Consider the following 23,582-nt stretch of genomic DNA (forward strand, 5'->3'; position numbering starts at 1 on the left):
ATAAGTGTGCAAGTACCACTACCAGCTCAGCTGCAAGCACATCAATCAACTACCACGTATTGCTGAGACAGCCAGCAAAGCAATAAAAAACATTAGGGTCTCCTTCTGAAAGTCACCATTAATTAGTTGAAGAGCAATGATATGCCAAAGTAACTACTGCTGATCCTGGTGTTGAAGTTAGGAATTTTGAGAATAATTCCTTAGGCCCATAGGTTTCTTCTGAAGTTCAAGTCAAAACCAAAATTCAAGAGTCCAGCCCACAAAACCCTTCTCCGTGTTTGCATAAAGCTTGCACACAAGGTGGGGGCTATCTCTTGGGACTTTTTTTATTTACATACACATACACCACACTTATTGCCTGTTCACTTTCATTTCAGATGGCCAAACTGAAATAACTTTATTAATTAGCATTAATGATTTTCCTGACCCAGATTTTGAAAAGTCAAAATTTATGGTAAATATTAAACAGGGAGGATATAACTGGCTAACTTCTAACACACTCCTTATTCTTTTCATCCCATTTTTAGGCCACAGTTCCTCCTCCTTTCACTCCCCTCCCATTATTACTTAGTTCACTCTACATCAGCCTCCACAGTAACCATTATCTAATGTACCCATTAGACATGTACATTTTTCATATATATATATTAGATAATGCAATATATTTTGTACCTGATATATTGAAAAGATAAAAATACACCATTTAAAATAGCCAGGCCAGCCAACACTTTCTGAGGTCTTTCATTTCCACTTCTCAGTTTCCTCCTGGTACTGTTTCTGAGCTCTTTAGGGAACTACCAGTGACTAGTTCTGCATCACACACTGCTACTGAAATGAGTGTTATAGATCAAACCTCTGGGCATCACTGCCCTGCATGGTTTAATTTTGACTCTGGAGTCTGTGGGAGCACTTAATAAGCATCAGCAGCCTCTTTCCAGAGCAGCCACAGACCAAACTTTCAGACCAGGCACAGACTAAACCTGAACTGAAGGACAGCAGAAAACAGCCAAGGATTACTGTACCATGCAGCAAAGAACCTCATTCATTTCAAGTAATTAATTGGTCAGTACCAGTAGAAACAGCTGATTTTTAACAATAGTTGAGCAGTGGTGATGCTTTCACAGCTTACACATATTCATCCCCTACCTGTTGGATGCCATCAATTAAAATATGCCTTTAGTATGGCAGAAAATTGTACCACAATTTGTGTCTGCAGTAGCGGATATTATTCCCACCCAGAACTGACATACAAGTGAAGAGACCCAAGGGCATTTCTGAGCTCTTGCCACCACCCAGTGAAGCCACAGCAGAAGGACAAGGGACAGGTGATGTGAGCCCACCACACCTGCACTCTTGCATGAGGGCAAGACCAACCCCAACCTTCTTCAAAGCTCCTACATTTTTACAGGTTTGGTTTTGGAGGGGGGTTGCAAAGTGGGGAAGGAACAGCCTGATTTGGATTTTGGGCTTTTTTTGTTTGGATTTGTTATGAGTCAGCTTAACAAAAGTTTGAAATTTGAATACATCCCAGAGAAACCTGGTCAAAATACTGTAACAAGCAAGATAAACATACTGGAAATACACCAATCATCACAAATTGCATCATGCTTTGTTAAGGCACACATATAGAAATTATTTTGGTGTCTTTTTTTTTTGTTCTTTCATTATTAGTATTTTTCAGTATTACAGTACTTTCCAGGAAACTTCTGAAAAAATACCTCAGTTTTATATCAACATGTGTATCAAAACCTTTACCACTGGAACCCTGTCACACAGCAACATAATTGGAAACCACCAAACATAAATCCCAACAACATTACAAGGCTATATTGACCTTTTGTTTTTTAATCCAACATAAACTGGGCAACATTTGGCCTCCAAATTTCTGGTCATACCAACACCATACTTAAAGACTCAGGTCAAAGTTGAGGAAAGGACAAAAAACGGAAAGAAGGCTTCCTGCAAGTCTTCATTTCAGGAGATAAATTTAAGATTGAGAAAGCTTTTGACTAAGTACCTATTGTACTATTCCCATTCCAACCTGCCAGTGTTTGGCCAGGAAGCATGAATGTTTCTGCAGACAGTGTTATAAAAAGCATTTCAACCTACTATGACTTGCAAAACTAACAGCAACTCAGCTGCTAGGGAGCATGATGGAAATAAAAAAGGATGTTGAATATTTAAGTGACGCTGCAAATTTCTTGTTCTTGTATTAAAACCTCAAGGTTACCAAACCCCATCATCATTCAGCTTGGTCTAGGAATTGTCTTCCTCTCTGAAGAGTCACAAGACAGTTTTCCCCAGCTATCACACACTACAGCAGGAATTAACCTAGAAATTAGTAAACCCTCAATGCAAAATCCTGCAGATTAAAAACCGGCAGACTGGCTTGTGGCAGTGGTGGTGCCCACAATTCTTCTTCAAGAGCCACACAGAACAGCTGTGTTAGTTACACCCTCACTCCCCTCAGGGACCAGTTGGCTTTACCACCTTCCCACTTTCCCTTTCAAGCACACATTTGAAATAGAAGCAGGTTATTGACATTGTTTCTAACGCTTGACCTGCATCAGCTGCGTGCACCTGAGCCCTATAGTGTGTGCCAGGCTATGTCAATATTTGTGCTTTTTCTAACTAATAATTAACTCTGGCTATATTAACTAGATAACTGCTAATACTGCCATTAAAACATATAGTAATTCCATTAAGCACCATACTGGGGTTATGTCATAGAGAACGAGCTGAAACACAGACCTGCAACCCTGCATCTACAAAAATATGAATATCCAGAGGTATGAAAACCTCAAATACTGGGAAAATATTTTTAAATAAGCCCCTGTTTAAAGAAAATCAGAGAACGAGCTGAAATACAGACCTGCAACCCTGCATCTACAAAAAATACGAATATCCAGAGGTATGAAAATCTCAAATACTGGGAAAATATTTTTAAATAAGCTCCTGTTTAAAGAAAATAGTCATGGTGCTTTTTGTCTTACTGCTTGCAGAAGCAGATCTTCTATTTTGTGCTACTTTCTAAAAATTTACTTTTTAGAAGAGGCCATTGGGTAAATCCTGTTCCAAAGGGGCAGAACACACTCAAACTTGAGGAAAGTACTCATCCAGCTGGAGCCCAACACTTCCAGAAGTAAAACATGCACATCACAGAAGCCCTTAAGGCTGCAGAGAAGCTTAATCTTTTTTGTTCTGTCTTCAAGGTTCCACGCAATTTTCCCCTTCCTCAAGCTAACCACGGAAACTGTAATGCTCTATTTTTGATAATTAAACTATTTCAATGCCAAGTCACGATAGCCCCTAAAAACCAGCTCCCTTTACCAGAGCTCCACTTTAAAGCTCACTTTAAATAAACTTACAGACTCCTCAATACTCTAAAAGCTAGATGAAGTTTCTCCAGTACTCTAAATATATGACTTTTTAAAACAAGATGAGAAAAGCAAGAGACTCTTACAAAGTAAGGCTTGCATGCTAGACACACAAACCAGAAATAATCCATTTACTCCCCCTCGACCTTTCTTGGCTAGACTAACTCAATTAGTATCCCTAAACCACCAGACACTTGCCAAGACAACATATTTGTGTTTAATCATTCAAAAAGTGAAATATTATGTACCGTAATGTAACACTTCTTACGGAAACCTCCAGTTGAGCAACAGTTCCAGAAAAAATTGTGAAATGAAGTAAAAAGCTGCCCAGAACACCACACTTCCACTCAGTTAATTCAAAAAAATTAAGTTCCAGAACTAGGCAGAAAGTCAAGACCTCACTTTCAGCAAAGTAGAAGCGGCACATTTTTAAACGCAGCCCGTTTGGAATAACTCCGGAATAGCAACCATCACTGGGAAGTTATTGAATACCATCATCCCCTGGCCAGCAACTTGTGCCACACGCAGACCTCATGACAGAGCGACGACAAAAATGCCAGGGCTAATTTCCACAGCGCGTTGCATCAACCCAGGTATAGGGTAACCCAGGCTGCCGAAGGGAAAGTCGGGACAGAAACACGCACCGTGGGGCTGAGCACCGCGGGCAATTCCGGCTGACGCAGCGGTGCTGCGCGGAAAGCCCGCACATGGCTCTGGGGACACGCACACACGCGCGGATCGGGGCACCGCACAGGCTCGGGGTCCGGGCACCGCGCCGGCACACGGGGACACGCACACACGGGGATCCGGGGAACGTGGACATACACCCGCGGATCCGGGGACGCGCACACACACGCGGATTCAGGGACACGCACACACCCCGGCCCGCCGGCGCGCAGCCCGCACAACATGGCAGGTCGGCGGCGAGGGCTCGGCCGGCCCCGCCGCGCGGGGAGCCCCTCGGGCCCGGCGGGAGCCTCGAGCCGGCGGCCACAAGGAGAAAGGAGAAAGTTTTCCCCCCTCCCACCGCGGCCCAGCGGAAAGTTACCGCCGCCCCCGCGCCGCCTCAGCCCCCGGCCCGCCAGCGCCGGCCTCCCCGCCCCCGCTGACAGCCCCGCGCCCCTTCCCCGCCGGCCCCGGAACGCGGCAGCGCCCGACCCGCGGCATCGCCTCCGAGAACCCCCCGGCCCGCGCCCCGCGGCGGTGACAGCCCCGCCGCGCTCACCTCAGGCGAGTGCCGCGCTCCCCGGGCCGAGGAGCGGGTGGTGAAGGGGTTCGGGGGGCAGCGCGCTCGGTGCCCGCGCCCTTATCTCATCCCAGCGGAGCCCGGCTCGCCCCCGCCGCCTCCCGCCGTGTGGGCGGCTCAGGCGGGATCCCCCCTCCCCTCCGCCGCCATCTTGGCTGTCACGGGGCGGGGGAGGCGGGCTGCGACCCGTGATCGCGGCGGGGCGGGCGTGGGACGGCGCCCGCCGGGTCCCGCGGCTCCTGACGGGGATGCGGCCGTGCCCCGCCGTCCGCCGGGTCCCTTCTGAGCGCTCCCCCTCGCACCGCGGCCCCGCCGCTCCCGCCTTCCCCCTCACGGAACGCGGCCCCGCCGCTCCCGCCTTCCCCCTCACGGAACGCGGCGCCGGCGGCTCCGAGCCATGACGGGCGGAGCGGGGCTCCCTAAGCGAAAGCGCCTAAAACACAGCGCGCAGATCACGGGCTCGACTGTGCCTCCCCCCCACCTCAGCCTTTTAACCCAGGCAGCATCTTTAATTTAAACAGAAATTAATCTCCGGCCCAGATAGGCCGGGATTTGGCTCACCTGCGGCGCCCGTCGCCTGGACCCGGAGGAGGTGCCGGCTGTCTGGAAAACAAGGGATGAGAAAACCGAGGGATTTTCTGCAGGCTTGATGTAACCCGCAGCAGGCTGTTGCATCAAAGACTAGAAAAAGAACCCGAGACAAAAATAATCTTTTAAGAGCGTGCAGCTAAGATTAGTGCAGCGTGTCAAGATGTTGCTGAGCGCAACAGAACGAATCCTGCCTGTACCCACACAGAAATAAATACTACTTTTCTGGCACCTTGTCCACTGCAACCCTGAGTTTCCAAATTTTATACCAAAGTGCTGGTTAGGGATAGGTTCCAACTATACAATTCTGAGTTTGAATGCAGTCTTACCTCAGTTCTTGTTTGGCTTAAGGGTTTAGATGTGGCTTGTTATAAAAGACATAAAATTCATATGAAGTTCTGAATTTGTAAATACTGTGAATTTATCAAAACTGAACTGTAAATACTCAGATATGTTCAGTCCTACTCTCTTGGTTTACCTCATCCCTCTGAAAATCTGACCAAATAGAACACAAAAGCCAAAAACTATAAAATAACATTGGTTTTCCCCACATACTTTTATTAATTAAATTGTTTATAGCAGAAATGCTGCTCCTGTTACCCCCCACGTTGGAAATGTGGTGGCTGACACAAGTCGGTGTCTCCCTGGGCAGGAGCACCCATGTGCAAGCCTGCACATGCAGGCACAGCTCTGCGCTGCCAGGGTTGATAGTTGGGAGCTAAGTCTGTCTTGTTTTTTTCTCAACAGGCAGCAAACCCAGTAAGGAATGTGTCAGGGACTACGAGAACGTTCCCATTCCTTGTGTTTCTATGTGAAATGCATTTCTAGCCACACCCAGAAAGAACTTGTCTCTCCCGACAGTACACACTGGGGTAAGTGAGAGACCAAGAACCCAGAATGTCACTGTTCACTACAGCAAGATGCTCTGTGTTCAGTAGCGTGTCCTTAAATTATTTGGTGTGCTGGTAGAGACTTTTCTAAATCAATTTCCGATATATTTTAATCCTGGAAATGCTTTTCAAATAAGTAGCAATACTGAACTCCATCTTCTGGCTAGTGTTAGTAATTTTTGATATGCGAACTGTTCTGTGCTCTCTGCTCTTGCTCACTTTTCAGGTAGGCATAAATTTTAGGCTTCAGAGTTAACATCCAAGATTAATGGGTCTGTTCCTACTTCTGAGAGTATTGTTACAGCTGCCTGTATACTGAGCAAAATCCCTGCACTGATGTATGAATAGCTCACTTTGCAGGGTTTAAGTTCATAACCATTAAAATATCCTGGACTATTTCTAATGGGAACTCATTTTGGAGAAACAGAATTCTTAAATATTCTCTGGCAGTTTTCACACTTTTCAGCTCTTTTATAAGTAAAACGTTGTGTATATGTCTTTTTTTTGCTGTTAATTTGTTTGCCTCCCCCATTTCTGTCCTTCTAGGACTATCTGCATTTAATTACACATTGTGTCAATGTCAACAAATTGCGGTCAGGGATGGGGATCTCTCTCTGCAAGGCCTGATACAAACACCAAAGCAGTTTCTGCCCCATACTGCTATCACATCTAACAGTGCTTATCTCTGTCCTGTCTTTCTTGTTCTTACATCTCCCCCTCCTTCCCACCCTGTTCCATCAAACCTCTGCTGCATTCTCTCCCTGACCTACCTGCTGCTCATGCTCTTGGCTGTGGCACACTTTCTTCCCCACCAGCACATTTAATTGCAATGTTCCATTTCATTATTAGCTTGTCACCACCTTTATCAAGTCACCTTTCCTAACAAATCTCACTGCGAAGCTTTCCTGCGTAGCTCGTCATCAATTTTCCACTTTAAGGCTCTTCTAAAGCCACGTGCAAAAGGGCCTATGAAAAATTGTGACTGTAGTTCTGTATTTATTTGTGAATAAAGAGCAGCATCAGTGAATAGTGCTACTGTACAGGCAGAGACAGATTTACTGTGTGCCCAGCTCCTGCCAGGCTCATTGCACAGAGATGTGTCTGTGTGTCAGTCAGACAAAGCCTTTCCCTTCCCAGGGATTTTCAGGATCTCTGAGCAAGCATCTCTACTTGCACATGAAGACCCAAGCCCAAGATCATTAAGTCACTGAAGTCTACTTATTAATTCCAGTCAGTGTTGGATCAGATTCTTGTTGTGCATAGTAAGCTAATTACCCAAGTTAACAACTGCATGTAGTGCAGGTGGGCAGGCAGCAGGCACCCTTCATGTGGGATTCTGCTGCCTCTCAAGTGCAGGGTGGAGCCCTGGCAGCCAGATTTAGCCTCCCCCTTAGTGCAGCCAGAGAGACACGCAGGCTTTCTATGGACCAGCAACCACAGAACGATTTTTTTCCATGTTACAACCCCAAATTTCTAGCTTGTGGCACTGAAGTAATTTTCAAAGTCTGGTTTAGATTATTTTAAGTGCATTTTACACATGGGTAAACTCAAGCAAGGCAGAGGACAAGTGGCAGATGGTCAGTGACAGAGCCAGGAATAGAATGGAGAACTCTGCTGTCCCAGGACATGATTTTAAGAGACTTGTCCCAGGATTGTGGGTTTGATGATTTATAATTCATGGGGCTTCAGAAGTGCTTAAAAAAAAAAAAGCAGCTATCACTATTCCCAGTTTTTCCTGGCAGAGACTGGCTTCCATAAGCAAAACAATTTTAGTTCAGTTTCTTAAGTGTGCAGTTTGGGACTTAATCTGTTCACTTTCTCGCCAGTTTTATGCCTTTTGAACTCACTTGGCTGTGCTGTGTGCACTGCTCATTTACCTCTACAGGGGAAGGATGAACCTCCAAGAGAACCCAACAGAATACCTTTCAAACAGACCTATCTGTAACCTTGGTAAAAATAACTATGGAGATAATGGTAATGGATAATTATAAACTCCATAACTGGCAAAACAAGACTCTGCATTTCAGAAGATGAATTGCCTTGCCCTGTCCAGTAACCCACTTTACAGTGCAGTAATGGATCTGCATCCGGAGGGTTATGCAATGAAATGGAGCCTTTGGCAAGCTGGAATCACCCTGGAAATGAAGCCACATCTTCATGGGCTTTTCCTACATGCATATTTGTAAATCTGGGACTTTTCCCTTTTGACATAAAGAGACCGTCCCAGCTTGGAATGATTAAATTCTAGGACAGATTATGAAATAATAAAGCATTTAAATATTATGGTGCAGCAGTACAACAGTGCAGTCACCCTTCCTTTTACTGATTCAAGTACAGTATCTCTGAAAAGCTTTATGCACTCCAGAGAAACTACTGACTATGCATTATAAAACAGGAAATAGAATATCATATATGTATATTAAAAATACATCTATTTTCAGACCTTTCTCTAGGTAAAGCAATTACTGAAGCAGCTGAAAATATGGGGAAATGAAGCAAATACAGGCCCTGATCCAAAGGCCACTGAACTCAGCAGAAGCACTGGAGTCATGTGCCATGAATTACAATTCACAAATGCAAATAAAGAATGTTACTGTATATGTGTAAGGATAAAGTCTAATTGTCTAGTTGCAGTATCTAGGCATTCCATTTGGATAAAACAAGGAGGTTTTTTTTTCTCCAGCAGGTAGAGTTTCTCAGCAAGCATGTATTGCCAATATTTATGGGAGAGTTTGCGGTCCCAAAAGCATAGAAATACTGGGAAACAAAAAGGAAAGAAAATGTACCCAAGGAGGAGATCCAGCTGCTTCCAAGTCATTTCTATAAATAAAAATCTGATGTGAACTCATTATCATTTCCCTTTCCAGCACCGATTTGCTTCCTCAAGATTTCAGAGTGTGCATCTGAGGACTTAGGCTGCGCGTCGCAAAGTTTCCCTCGGCAACTGCTAAAATAATTCACAAGGCACTGCAGCATGGCAGCAGCTATCAGCTTTGGAAGGGTAAGAGAGGCATGGGATGGCCTTTGGTGTTAGTCAGGGATAAACCAGTGAAGATGTGCTTGGCTGTGTTGCTGAGGGTTGGGGTGTCAAGCCAGCGATGCCATCCATACCTCTCCTCCTGTCGTTAGCAGACAATCAGCGTGTACAGCTGGAGCACATTTCTGGGCACTGGAAGCTCCCAGACAAATATTTGCAGTCCATTCTGTGAGCACGGGACAGCAGAAGGGTTGCTTGAGGACGGCCCAAATCCTAATGCATCTATCAAAGCCAGCTTGCTGTCTGTGCCAGCACTAACCTGGTTTAAGTATTGCTGTCATCAGTAATGCCAGATAACAAAAGCTGCTCTTTGTGGAGTAATATCAGGAAGGAAATTGTGCATGCAGATTCGCCAGCAAAAATAACAGTCTGGGGCTGTAAATGTACACACTGATACTGCTGGTTTGTTGCTATTTTCAGCAGCTCCTGTTCCCTCAGGGGTGAGAGGACTTAACTGCTATCCCTGCTGTTCATGCATCAGCCTTAAAGGTTCCATGTGGATGCCTGCCCTTTGGCCCATCTGGGGGTGATTTCTGCAAATAGCAGTTTTCCTCTGAATCAGTATTCAGTTCATCACCAGAGCCACACCACATAATACTGTGGGGCCATAGAAAACCACTTTCCTTCACTAGAGATCTCTAGTGAAGAGTTCTTTATTATTTGTACTTTATATTCACCTTTGAATCGTGCCCAGGCCAAGCAATTGTATCCCATGTAGCTAAATCTTCCCCACAGTTTTGCCTGATGGGGATACTTCAGGCTCTAAACTCCTGCGTAGTCCCGCTGTTTGAAGTTTTTGTATTTTGTTCTAGAGATTGCTTATATCATGGTGGGTGAAGTATATCTATCACTTAACCACTTCTCAGGAGTACTATTAAGCTTAATTAATGTTTGTAGAACACTACTGAGATTCTCAAGAGAAGCAGCTATAGAAGTGCAAAGGATTATAATTAATTTAAGACTTAATTTTTCAGTAAATGGCTAACAACACTTAAGCTGAGATTTTCCAAGTAAAACTCATGTCTTTGATTTTTAGACAAAATCGTTCTGAAGTCTGGTTTCCATTTACTACTACCCCTGTATGATGCATTTTGATTTTTTTATCCATCAATGTCCTTTGATATATCCAGGCACACAGAACACCTTGTTTTAGTTCAGGAAATATTGCCCAACATATGAAAGTCAAGTTAAAATAAAACGAACAAAGTAACTAAATCAATAAACTCAAAGACAATCCTCAGCACCATTTGCCTTTAGTATAATAAGTGTTTGAACCATAAAGCCTGTAATTAATATTATGGAATAATTTCCGTGTTTATTTATAAGGCATCTCATTTACATAAATAGTCATTATCTGGAAATAAAACCAGATCATTAAAATTCTGAAAATTGATTGAGATCAGTCAAGGTGTACCAAAGAGATTTGTTAAACTCCCTGTTTGAAACATTCTGAGACGAAATCTCTTCTCCCAAACAAGCTGCAACAGGACTCTGCCGTGGGAATGCAGGCAGTGCCTCATGCACATGACATCATCAAACAGAACACTTATTTTGTACGGTGAGAAAACATTGGGTCACTCTTCTCACTAACTGTCATGGAGACTTTCCAAGGAACTGCATCTGACACATCTGCACTGAAAATCTGACCCAGATTGTAGCTGAAGCTCTCCTAACACAGATTTCTGCTTTTCTGAGGTTCTATAGCACTCAAAATACTTTTCAAAATATTCATTTCTTTCAAAATACTTTTAATGCTTACAGTATCTTCAATACTTTCAAAATTTCTCATCTAGTCAGAGAACACTTCATGTAGGAAAAAAGAGAAGAAATGGCACTCTTGTGTTTCTATTTGCAAGCTGGATTGACCACTCCTCAGTTATTAGCTAGAGAGTCACAGGTATTAAAATGAATGTCCTGCTTGTCACAAAGAATGCATCTCTGGTCCTGCTGTCAGTGCTTTTGCCTTTCAAGGTCCAGAGTGCTCTCTATTCGATTTTTTCTAGATAGAAATAAACTAAGCTTTTTTTTTAAAAAAAGTTCCAGCTACAGAACATATTTTAAAAATTTTGAAATTGCCCTGAAAAGTCAGACTTAAGTCTACCTTTTTCAGTGTGAAATATATATCTTTGAAGTGTACGTGTAAGCCCAGAGTTAGGCAATACACCAGGACCTACCCTGTTTGGATTATTTCCTTGCTAATTCCTAGAGAATGGAAGTTGGCTCGAGTACTGAGTCATGAGGATTTCATCTCAATACAGATATTTTTAGTATCTGTTATTTTATCTTGGGTACTTTTAAAGTCTGTATCACTGCCCAACTCCTCTCCTAATTATCTGAAATTCTTTTCTTCTGTAACAGCTTTGGAATGTGCCCTTCTATTATTACAAATACTGGCTGCATCAGATTGGGTCCTAACTGCTCATCCATCGATTGGCTTAGGTAAGAGTGCCCTTGTTTAAAGCCTCAGAAACTGCTGAGGAACCAGCAAAACAGAGGAACAACATTAAATCTCATGGTGAGTCACTGTGAATGTAGGTCAGCCCAGGCCCTGCCCTTTGCTGAGCTCTCAGAGGGTTGGCTCCAGGTTACCTGAAAGAGCCCCAGCCCCAACAGACCCCCCCACAACAAAAAAAAAGTTTGTGTTCCTCTGCTATACAGCTTTGCCACTTCCATGGGGAGTTTAGAGAAGATGAACACTTTCTTAGCAACTGAGCCACAACCAAGAGCTGAGAAAGGACAGGACAGAAAACACAAACCAAGTCACCTTGCAAGTAAAATACACGACCTGTTTGTTTAACCCAATTTGTGCCAAATAACATTATAGATCCACTCAATCTCAGCCACTTGAGTCTCACAATCAATGTTCTAAGAGCAGAAGAGGGAGGGTGATGTATCTGCTCTGATTCATACCTAGAGGAGACCCTCTCCTGTAACAGTCAGAGGTTCTACATAATGAGGTAGGCAGAGAGAACTCTGAATTGATTATTAATTAAGCTGCTTGATCACCTCCTTGGAAAATGTATGACCAAATGTTGATGCATAGAAAGTAATTTACATAATCAAGTCTGAATTTGACATAATGCAGTACAAAACTACCTTAATAAATGGAAATTTTAAAAAATCACACTCTGACTCTTGATACAAAAAAAAGAGTACTTCCCATGCAAATAATGAGATGGGAGGAAATGTCCTTGGCAAGTCAATTTGTTCCATGCTGCTGATGGTTCCTGTTAGTGACAAGGATTTTTTTTTCAAGAAGGAAACAATGGAAAACAAATGCAAAAGCATTTACCAGAAGGCCAGGCAATGGCAGCTTTTCCAAAATGTCAAGTGTGCAGAATAGAGTCAATTTAAAAGAGAATTAATTATTTAAACTGAATTAATGTGACTACAATGAAGCCCTGTTAAACCATCTCATCCATCCTGCTTCCAACTGTGCTACCCCTTACAGTCTAAGTCTAAATACTGTGACCTCAATTTTCAAGCACTTCAAACAAAAACTCTCTTACCCGGTCATAGCACCAATATATTGCTTTTTAAATATATTTACTGCATCTCTACCAGGAACTCACCCACAGAATTGTGCTCACCTTCTCCACACTCCTAACTCATACGAACTTGACCTCTGGTTCCCCTTTTTCCCTCTTCCTCTTTCATCTTCATACTTCCTGTGTTTTCCCAGATGCTTCAGGCAACTTCTATCACTGCATTCTTCAGATTATCCTTTGCCTGCAAGTCTGCCCTTTGCATACAGGCCTGGTGTCTTAATTTCAACACTTTTTTGTTTCATGCATTGTCTTGTCCTTGCATGCCTTTGGGGACAGGAAGGTGACTGAATTTTAGGTCTCTAGCTTTCATATGGAAGCTCATTTTCTCAGAAGTATGTCCACACCTACTTCCCTGGGAACCTACTGTCCCAAAAGTCTTCAGTTCCTCCTGGACTATGGGCCATGATGTTGCAGTACACTGAATATCACCCCTAGAAGGGATACCCTGTGCCACTCTCTGCATTTTCCAGGTCAACACGAATTTGCAATGCAATCAACAGTCTAAAGGTGCAATAATGGTTACCTAGTGCTCCTTTTCCTGAATAATGTTACATGAAATGTGGCAGACACCAACACAGCCACTGTTCCTCTTTTGTATCCCACAGGAATATCTATAACCATGTCTACCAGTGATAAGTCAAAACTGTCACTTTTGGTTTCCAGTTTCAATATGGGCAAAGGAACCATTCCAAATCCATCCTTTTCTGCTACCCTTTAAAGCAAAACATCTGGGCTAGAATTTACATAAAATAAATTCCTTTATTCTATTTCATGGAGGAAAAGAACTCTTATCTAATAACTAATGAACTTAATTGCCCTGGGTCTTGACTGTATTGGGAATGCATATTAATTTAAATGCATCAGTGTAAAAATCAGTCTCATTAAACTATCTCAAAGCCCTAGAATAGATGGAGCACGGCATTAACACTTGCATGTAGTCATTCATATTAAAGTTATAATTTACAGGAGCTCATAATGAATATAAACAGGAACTAAAACTGAGCTGAGGTGCAATAAAAAGGATTAGTGGCAGTGATATTTAAATTGACAGTTAAAAACTCTTCTGGAGCACTTTCAAGGCCTTGGAGAAATACAGTTGGTTGGATATACTATTCTTTATTTCATGGTGTACTAGAAACAATGTATAAAACATGAGCACACCGAGGCCAAATGAACATCTTCACTGCAGAAACGTGTTTCTTAAGTTATTTTATAATTTAAAATGTCATCTTCGTGTCGTGCGAGGGGAACGACTGATGTACATACGGAAAATTGCGAGCGAGTTCTTAGAAACCATACTGTTTTCTTGATCATTCATAGCCAAACACATAAAGATCCTTCAGCGTATCACTACAGCACAGCTTGTACGAGATCTCCATAGCTACCCCTGGCACAACAAGCACAAAACCCAAGTGCCTTTGCAGGGCTGATAAGCAGACAGGAAGCAAGGGAACATCTGCTACAGCTTTAGATGGTTTTGCCTTCAGTAACCACTGAAGCTCTGCATTCCACGTCCTGCTCGCTTGGCCTTTGACACCACCAGCTGTTGGACAGGAGATGTAAAATGTTACACCTACAGAAAGGGAGGTGCATTATTTTCTAAAGGACCACTGGGATATTTAATGGCATTTTTTCTTTCCGTTCTCTGATGGCTGGAAACGCTGGATAGCAGAATCTGCATATGGAGTTACTTCCTGAAAGTCAACCACTTCCTATTTAACAATTTTTTTTTATGTTCTGTTTTCCTTTCCAAACCTGCTTTGTTTTGTTTTGTTTTGTTTTGTTCTGTTTTAAACACCAAAAACAATTGCCCCATATACTGAATAGTAATTATATTCATCATAATCATTGTAAGGAAGCCATGTGCTTCCCTGGATCAGGGCTGGGGCTTCCAGCCCAGGCAATCTGTCTTCTTGGAGCATAACAGCATTTCTGTAGCATGGACAGCCAAGGAACAGAGTTACACAAAATAAATATCAAACAATTTAGTGCAAACCCTTTCTTTGTTTAAAGAAAGAGCTATTGAACATGTTGTATAAAGGAGCTTGGCCAAATAATGCAGATTCTCTGCTCGCGTGTGTGTGGAGAATCTGCTCCAGATAGTTCAGCAGTTCTCCACCACCATGGCATTTTCATTTGCATGGAAAACTACTAACAGAGAACAACTGACAGCAGCATATTTTTAGGATATTGAGGCCCATGCATCTTTATGTACTTCCTCTGAGATTGTAATTTTCTCTAGGAGATTGCAACAGTTGTGACGAAATCGGATTTAGCCATGTATGGTAGATCCTATGGCTCTGACACAATGAGAGGAAAAGGGGCTCAGAGTAACAAGAAAGAGGAAGACACTACTCCAGACTTATGTAAATGTAACTGAGAAGAGAATTTTACCCAGAAATTCTGTATTCTGTGCTTTGTAGTTCTATACATTTTTTAATATGTTCTATTCTTAAACTGCAGATGGATGTTGTTTTGCCAGAAAATAAATGAAACACAAAGCTGACTTCAAATATTTGGACCAGTTATGTTGCCACTCAAAATACAGAAGCATCTGTCATATCACTGTCCTAGTGAGATCATAAAAGCAGAGAGAGAATGATCAAAGAAGAAAACACAGGACTCTTACTCTATTCCTAATACAAGCTATTTCTCTTTTTAGGACCAGGAGCCTATGTGGCACAGAGATATTCCCATAGTCTACAAATACAATAGCTCAGTACCTGAGGTGACTATTTTGCCAGTATTTATTTAGTTAAATATTGGAATAGTCATAAAGACAGTGGATTTAACACTTGAGACTGACAAATTACTGACTCGGGTTATTATTGTATAATGGAATCATAGAACCCCAGAATGGTTTGGGTTGGAAGGGACCTTAAAGATCATCCAGAACCAACCCCCTGCCTTGGGCAGGGACATCTCCCATTATCCCAGGCTGCTCCATGTCCCAGTGCCCACAGGACTCTTACTCTATTCCTAATACAAGCTATTTCTCTTTTTAGGACCAGGAGCCTATGTGGCACAGAGATATTCCCATAGTCTACAAATATAATAGCTGAGTACCTGAGGTGACTATTTTGCCAATATTTGTTCAGTTAAATATAGGAATAGTCATAAAGACAGTGGATGTAACACTTGAGACTGACTCAGTCAAATTACTGACTCAGGTTATTATTGTATAATAGAATCATAGAACCCCAGAATGGTTTGGGTTGGAAGGGACCTTAAAGATCATCCAGAACCAACCCCCTGCTTTGGGCAGGGACATCTCCCATTATCCCAGGCTGCTCCATGTCCCAATGCCCAACCTGGCCTTGGGCACTTCCAGGGATCCAGGGGCAGTCACAGCTGCTCTGGGCACCTGTGCCAGGGCCTGCCCACTCTCACAGGGAGCAATTCCTTCCCAATATCCCATCCATCCCTGCCCTCTGCCAGTGGGAAGCCCTTCCCCCTTGTCCTCTCCCTCCAGGCCCTTGTACAAAGTCCTTCTCCAGCTCTCTTGGAGCCCCTTTAGACTCTGAAGGGTCTTTAAGGTCTCCCCAGGGCCTTCTCTTCTCCAAACTGAACATTCCCATCTCTCCCAGCCTGGCTCCAGAGCAGAGGGGCTCCAGCCTTTGCAGCATCTCCGTGGCCTCCTCTGGACTTGCTCCAGCAGCTCCAAATCCTTCTGATGTTGTTCCCCAGGGCTGGAGGAAGCTCTGCAGGTGGGGTCTCACCTGAGTGGGGCAGAAGGGCAGAATCCCCTCTCACCTGCAGACCTCACTGTGGGATGAACCCAGGATATGGAGCCTTTCTGGGCTGCTCTCTATGCTTTTTATCTTCTGCATTTCACAGGGAACTGAATTTTTTAAACTATATTGATATTACAATAATTAAATAGCTGTCTTGAACTGTGTGCACATTGCATTTAGCCAGCTTGAAAGCAAGCCAAAACTTGAAGCAATTTTTAAAAGAATTGTAGAATCAATACATCAATTCCCATTAATTTGGTGTCAGAGGAAACAGATGTGTACCTGTCTGAAACGTGTGCATTCCCTGCAGAGAAGTACTAAAATAGGCATCTTCTGTCTCCCTGCATTCCCTGTGCCCTCCAAACATCAGAAACCAGGGTCAGAATGAGGGAAAACCAGACTGGCTGCAAAATACAATGAAACCACTTTTATTAACCCGGTATTCAGGACAAATTATGCACCAACTGTGCCACATCAAAGCCATCCCAAGCTCTACCCCATCCACTGCACTGAGTTCCTTGTTTCTCCCTTGATGCTCCAGTCCCTCCAAAATACATTTCCTTTGCAGGGCTGGGAATATCTGGGCTAGCTGAGGTGAAACTCCATTCAGTCTGCACAGCCATAAGCTGTCATTCTGCACAGCAGTGGGACAATATTAGTGATGAATCCCAACTGAGAGTGCATTTTTAACCAGCCAAAGTTCTGGATCAGTCCAAGCTCCCTAAAATATGCTGTGCTGCATGCAAGCATCTTGCACATCTTGCTCACTGCACAGCTGGCTGCTGAGCAAATTCTTGTCTCGGGAGGTATGCTCAAGCACATGAAACATATTTTTAGCATCCCATAGGTGTGAGTACTCCCAGAGCTGAGAGTGCAACCTGGCTGACAGCAGGTTTCCAGAGGAGGGAGTAGGAAAGAGGCAATGGATGATGAGATTACCCCCCACAGAAGGAGACTTCTGCTTGGAATATCAACACATCTTTTCAGTCTCTCATTGTGACTGTTTGTGCTTTCATCAGATTTTCCATTTGCTCCTTCAGCTACGGGACCAGATGGCTGCCACACATTATGCTCTGAATCATGGCAAGGCTCGAGGTGTTTGTTGTGTGTCACAGCAAACACAGGTGCTGGAGCAGGTTAAACTCCCTCACCATGGTGCACCCTGCTCAGGGGTGGGACTGCAGCAGGTACCTACAGATACACACTGGGGAGGATCTGAGCATCCTTTTCTTCTTGCAGGGGAATGACTGCCATACCTTGAGCACAGATAGCAGGGAGAGAGGCAGAGCAGTGACACATGGCAGAGGACAGATGCTCCACACTTCCCGTGATGCACAATGCCTGATGGCAAGGAGTCCTGATGGGCCAAGGACAGGAGGCTGTTGTTCCCCCTCTGATTTCCCCTTGCAGTTTGTGATTAAACTGGTGCTGACACCTTGCCCAGTGCCTGTTTGCAGAGCCAATAGCCCTGGGCAGGACTTCTGGCCATGAAGCACCTAGTGGAAAAAGAGACAATCTCGTTGTTTGAGAGCATCTCTGCCTCTGGCATTTGTTAAATAGAAAACAAAACTGATTTTCTCCTCACTTTGCATAGATCTGGGGTAGATCCAAGCTGTGGCAGCCCTGTGAAATGAGAGTGAACAGGAGGGGTGTTTGCAAATGCAATGGCCCCTATTTAGGAAGGGCAAGACTGGGAGGAATACACAGAATGTGATTTGTGCTTCAGTTACAAGGCCATAAAAATCACCCTGCAGTTCTCTCTCACTGAAATACTGCATTTCTGAGCATGAGAACCACTGGAATAATGTTCTTCAATATGTTTTTTCAATATCTAGGCGATATCTGGGGCTCAATGTAAGTTACAAATCTGGAGACAGAGATGTCCTGGATAGCACAATTGATATGGTGAGTGTGCTGCAGGTCACACCACGGAGGAGCAGCCAACAGCTGGGGACAGTCCAGTGGCCACACTCCACCCCAAGTATTTTCTGAGATGAGAAAATTCCCCTTTGGCTGTTTTTCAGCTTGCTTTTCTTGCTGTGTATTTCCATGCCCCCCGTGTTGGAAGTGACAGGGCACCTTGTGTGCTGTGCTGGCCTTTGCTGACAGGCGCTGGCAATCAGGGAACACTCATCAGGAACAGGGACAGTGACCAGGAATGTCACAACCACAGCCTGTGCAGAGCAGCTCCCATGAAGGTTAACGCGTGTCGCCGCCACCTTTGAGGTCAGTGTTGGCCTCGCTTTAACAGTCCTATAAATAGATGCCCAAGGTTGACTGAAAAGAGGATTTGGCTCGGCTGGATCTCGTTTAGCATTCCCAGGAGAGGAAGGCAGATTCTTTTCCCTTTTTCTCTTCCAGCCTGTAACCTTGAGTTGGTCTCTGTGGGGAACATTAGTGGCATTTGCCAAAAGCACTGCTGCTGTGAGCCGGATGTCCTGCTGGGTCACACAAACCACACGTACACGTCTCCTCAACCTGCAAACCCAGACCTAATTCCGCTAAAGCCTCAAACTAATTCCTCACTGGCAAAACTAGGGGAAAACCCAAACAAACCTTGAGCCTAATTGCTTGAAAACAGTAGGACACCTAGTGGATTTATAGGGAATATCTTTGGGATTATCAGCAGCATTTTGCCATTTTCTTGGCAAAACCAGCTGTGAATATATTTATAGAGGAATCACTGAAATATCAGGGTTTCTATTTAATAAATTAATCTTGTTATAGCTGTTACAGCCTCCAGTTTGCCTGAAGACATTATTGCAACCTCTAGAAAACCCAAAGAATATTGTTCGAATGACTTGAAAAAAAATAATGATGGAAAACTGGATGGTTCCCAAGGTCTGGGAACAGGAGCAAGGATATTCTGCCAGATCAAAGCCATCCCAGTTGTTCCATCTGACAGCTCTCTAATGACCTTAATGAGCGAAGTTTTACGGCCTCAGCCTGGCTCCCAGCACAGCCGTGCAGCTCCACAACAACGTGGCCATGCTGAGCACAGCCGGCCGGCCCCGCCACTTGTTTCTGCAGAGAATGACTTGGCCACAGAACCCAAAGAGCTTCTTCATTCCCCAGGGCTGATCTTTTGTATCCAAACCAGAAGATGATGGGCCACGTGATAACGCCTGCGCTGCTGTCGCTGCATTTGCCTGGTACCAACTCCAACATCAAGCAAATTTTGACCCTAGATAGGGAATAAACCCCTCTGGCAGGGTGTGTAAGAGGAAGAAGATTTTGAGTGATGATTCTATGAAATTATATCTTGGCCAGCAATTATCCTGGGGCTGCCAGGTTTATCTTGTTGGTGTCTCTGGAGGCAACAGACACAAAGAGATGAGTGATGAGTCCAAAATGGATTCAGGAAACTGATGACTTCATTTTGACAGTCATCACAAGGAACACCAAGTCATTGAGTCTTGCACTCAATTCCTGTTCCCAAAACACACTGAAAACTTTCCTTCCTTTCTGCTTAACATAATATTGTCCTAGTGAAAAAAGTCTGCAGAAGATGGTTAATTTTTCTGTTCCATTCCTACGCTTTCTGCAGTGCTGCAGGGATTCCTAAGAACAGAAAAAACAGAATGAGATTTGATTTTGGATAAAAAATCTGTTCAGATGCAGGTCTTTTTTTTTTTTTTAATTCAAGGTTAAGAAAGGAAAGGCTAATTTAGATATTAATTTTTATTTGGTCTATGTCTTCTTATACCTTTTCTTCTTAGAGCTGTAGAAATCAGAAAGGATGTAGCACATGATAGAATGCAAATGAGTTATCAACAGAAAAATTCATATTAACTCCATGTATTTTCATTATTCCTACCTGTGGCATAGAATTACTTGAAAAATAGAATCTGTGTACATTGTAGACCATTTCAATTGGTCTAGGGTTTTAAAACAGATTTTTTTTTAATTTCAGTGCATGGATTTTATATTTGAATGGGGTTTTTTTCTGACAGACATGTCAAACTGGGGATAGTGCGTGCTAAGAGTACGCTTTTCTCTAATTTAGCAGCTGGATTGGAAAACTTGAATTATCTCTGCATAATTGCAATGATTAATGGATTGTTAGGAAATTGCAAAGTATTGATTGAATTTTCCCCTTAGGAAATATTTCTCCTCTGATAAAACACAGTTCTGGGGCTTTGTCCTTCCTACTTTCTGCCCTGGAGAAGCCAGGAGCTGCTTTTATCTGGGAAATGGGAATTTGGGTCAACAGCCCTTCAAGGACAATTTTGAATTATTGTGATTTCCAATTCCAAATCTTCTCTGAGCTTTGCAAAGAGATGGATTTGCAAAGTGTGAACAGGGATTTCAGAGCCAGAAAAGCTTTTTATTATTTTTTAATTTTTTTTTTCTGGAACCAGCAGCAAATACTGGCCATCCCTGTTTCACATTCTGCTGTTTCCATGTCAAATACCACCAGTGTGCTCTGCAAAGACACCTTGGCCTTGTTGTGGGAATGCCACAACCATCAAAGATGGTGGCAATTTTTCCACTTTATTAGGCCAGGATTACTCTGGGGGATCTCAGGAGTTGGTGGGAAGAGGGAAGTGGAGAATGAAGTGAGAATTGGACGCAGGGAGAGCTTGATGCACAGTGCCTGGGGCTGGGCAGCTGAGAGCTGGGAGCCCTGACACACATCTGCACCTTAATGGTGCTGGGCTCTTTTTGGCAGCTGCTCTGGGAATTTCCAGCACAGACCCATAAATACGCAGTTATGAGTGCGACCTCTGCTTCTTTTCTCCGCTAAATTGAACATCCAAGGCCCAGCTGAGTATCATTCCTTGTCTCTGCTCCAGTTGCTTGGGACGTGCTGCCTCTGCAAATGGTTCTGCCTAAGTTAGGAATTATGAGAGCATGCTAATTCAAGGTTTGCCATGAATTTAGTGTTCCCGCAAGGATGACACTAATGGCAATTAATGCAGCAGAAATGCCAGTGCTGAGTGACTGTTCTCACATTAAAAGCTGTCAGTTGGGGAGCACACAGGCTCTGTTATTCCAGGCCTGACCTCTGCTTTCTGGCTGTGTTTCCTGTGCACGGCAGGTGTCCCAGGCCATCCCATCACTGCAGCAATTTGCTCTGGGAGGGGACACAGGGAAAGAGCAGAGCAGCCCAAACCAGCCTGTGCTGACAGTGACATTTCCTGAAGGTTTGGATATTCTTCTCTGGGGCTTGAACAGCAACAAAATTAACCTGAACAGGATATAAGACTTTAATTTCTGGAGCTCCTTCCTACTTCAGTGCTTTCCTCATGTCCTGCTCTGTTGATTCCTGTTTAGACACAGAACTCACAGAACTCTTTCTACTGTTTCAGTTTCCACCATGAAGGATCTGATTTTAAATGATCAATTGCATTTAAACAGGCTTAGCTAGAAGTAATCCCTGCTGCTGCCCAGCTCCATAGCAATCTGCACAACTCTTCATGTTTTGCTAAAAATCACTGGTAAAAATGCCTTTGCTTTACAATGGCTGAAGTTCAACAAGTGGCAGTGCTGCAGCAGTGTGGGGACTGTGGTTTTTACCTAAGCCAGAAGAGCCACTGTCCTCACCCTGTGCCCTCAACTCTTGCATAGGGTCAGTCAGTTCCAGATGAGGAACATCTGCAGCGTGCTGCAAGAGGAAGTCATGTTTGCACCCATGAAACATGTAAATAAAGAGTGTTTCTAGGCTCACAAACAATCCAAAGCATGAAAAGGAGAACAGCTCGTACAGGAGGATAACTAAAAGTACTTCATCTGTGTTATTTTAAGGCTTTTTAGCACTAACAGCAGTTCTGGAGGATGAAACCAGGTCTGAGAAACATCAAGTAAAAATGAATAGCTTTTTAACAACAAAGTTCAATGGACAAGTGCAAATAGGATATGAGATGGAAACCCGAGCTCCTGAATTATAAATATAGCCAGCCTCTACACTGACAAGTATCTGTTATCCATTTGATGTACTACTCAATGCAGAGGATTGAGAAAGGTGGCAGGAGCTGGATGGGCATTTTCAGGCTCAAGATTTTGTGTGTTCTGGGTTTGGCTGGAGATAAAAAGGATGAATCCAAAGACAACACAGATTCCTATAGCCTCACCACTCACTATCCTCTGTGAGGAGCTGGAGGTGCAGGGCATATCAGAGGCTGGCAGCAGGAGGTGGGTGAGCCCAGACTGATGCTCCTGATGCTCCTGGGGAGGGACACACTGCAGTCACACATCAGGTGTCTTTATTGTGAATGCTTTGTTTTCCCCACTCGGAAGCTCTGAGGCAGCATGAAGTATTTATCTTTAAATGCAGAGGATCACATTCTGGCTCGTTATGGTGCCAGCAGACTGTAACTGATGCACAGCCCTGCTGCTGGTGCCCGGGGGTTACTTTCCACACACAGGAATGATGACACAGCCACTGACTGCAGCGATGGCAAACATGCTGCTGCTGAGGGCAGGCTGGTGGGGAAAGAGCAGTTTTAAGGGATTCGGTTTAATCATCTGGACACAAGTGCTATTTTTATCCTCTGCTGTTTATATCTCAAGCCTGCACCAGGAGAAGCTGATGACAAAGTTGGTGTCTCCCATGGCACAGGGGAGACAAGTGGAACCTTTTGGGAAGGGAGAAGCAGGGTGGGCAGGGGTGGCAGTGGGAAAGGGGCCTGTACTCGTGGTCTCTGCACCTCATCAGCTGAAAGAGCTTGTTGGCCTGCCTGATACCTCCACCACAAGCTCATATGCCTCTCTCCGCTCAGTTCACAGGAGGGATCTTCTTGGGGGACTTCTCACCAACCAACCCCAAGCTCGGCTGTGCTTGTGGGTGGCTTTGGGGTGAGGCCGGTGCCTGCCCATGGAGGCAGGAGAGGGGCACCCACCCCGTGGTGGGGGTTAAGGTTGGTGAGCCCCAGGCAAGAGGTGAGGTGAGGTTATCACAGTGTGTGAAGAGGCCCGGGGAGCTCGGAGCATCCCCATCCATCACTTGGGCACAGGACTCCGGGGAGCTCAGTGTGCCCATCCATTGTTTGGGAACAGGCACAGAGATCCTGGATGGAGCATGCCTGTGCATTCTTTGAGCACAGGGATCCGGGGAGCTCAGTGTGCCCATCCATTGTTTGGGCACAGGGACTCACTAGGACAGCTCAGAGAAACACGGGCACCGTTCGGGCACACAAAAGCGAAGAGAAAAAAAACCGAA

The 23,582-nt window shown here is 44.2% G+C and overlaps 1 protein-coding gene and 1 long non-coding RNA gene across 9 annotated transcripts in view; one reads left to right on the forward strand and one right to left on the reverse strand.

The window, feature by feature from the left end:
- DENND4A (DENN domain containing 4A) overlaps positions 1–5,396 on the reverse strand; it is a 49,324-nt gene extending 43,928 nt beyond the window's left edge. For 2 of the 7 annotated variants that reach the window (XM_039722794.1, XM_039722795.1), the window contains exon 1: positions 5,185–5,396. The gene's annotated coding sequence lies outside the window, so the exon portion shown is untranslated. Of the gene's footprint in view, positions 1–4,602; positions 5,049–5,184 lie in introns of those variants that run through there. The other 5 variants (XM_039722796.1, XM_039722797.1, XM_039722793.1 and 2 more) reach the window with 3 other exon arrangements.
- LOC120508838 lies at positions 3,626–15,193 on the forward strand. 2 transcript variants are annotated; one of them, XR_005629102.1, is made up of 5 exons: positions 3,626–3,970; positions 5,959–6,083; positions 8,969–9,102; positions 11,497–11,653; positions 14,929–15,193. It is a non-coding gene; the product is annotated as an uncharacterized LOC120508838 (long non-coding RNA). The 2 variants fall into 2 exon arrangements; XR_005629101.1 differs by having other exon boundaries at positions 3,628–3,970; positions 11,497–15,193.
- Positions 15,194–23,582: the final 8,389 nt, after the last annotated feature.

This window comes from Passer montanus, unplaced genomic scaffold, assembly GCF_014805655.1.
Source record: "Passer montanus isolate IOZ18808 unplaced genomic scaffold, ASM1480565v1 scaffold5, whole genome shotgun sequence".
Taxonomy (NCBI): Eukaryota; Metazoa; Chordata; class Aves; order Passeriformes; family Passeridae; genus Passer; species Passer montanus.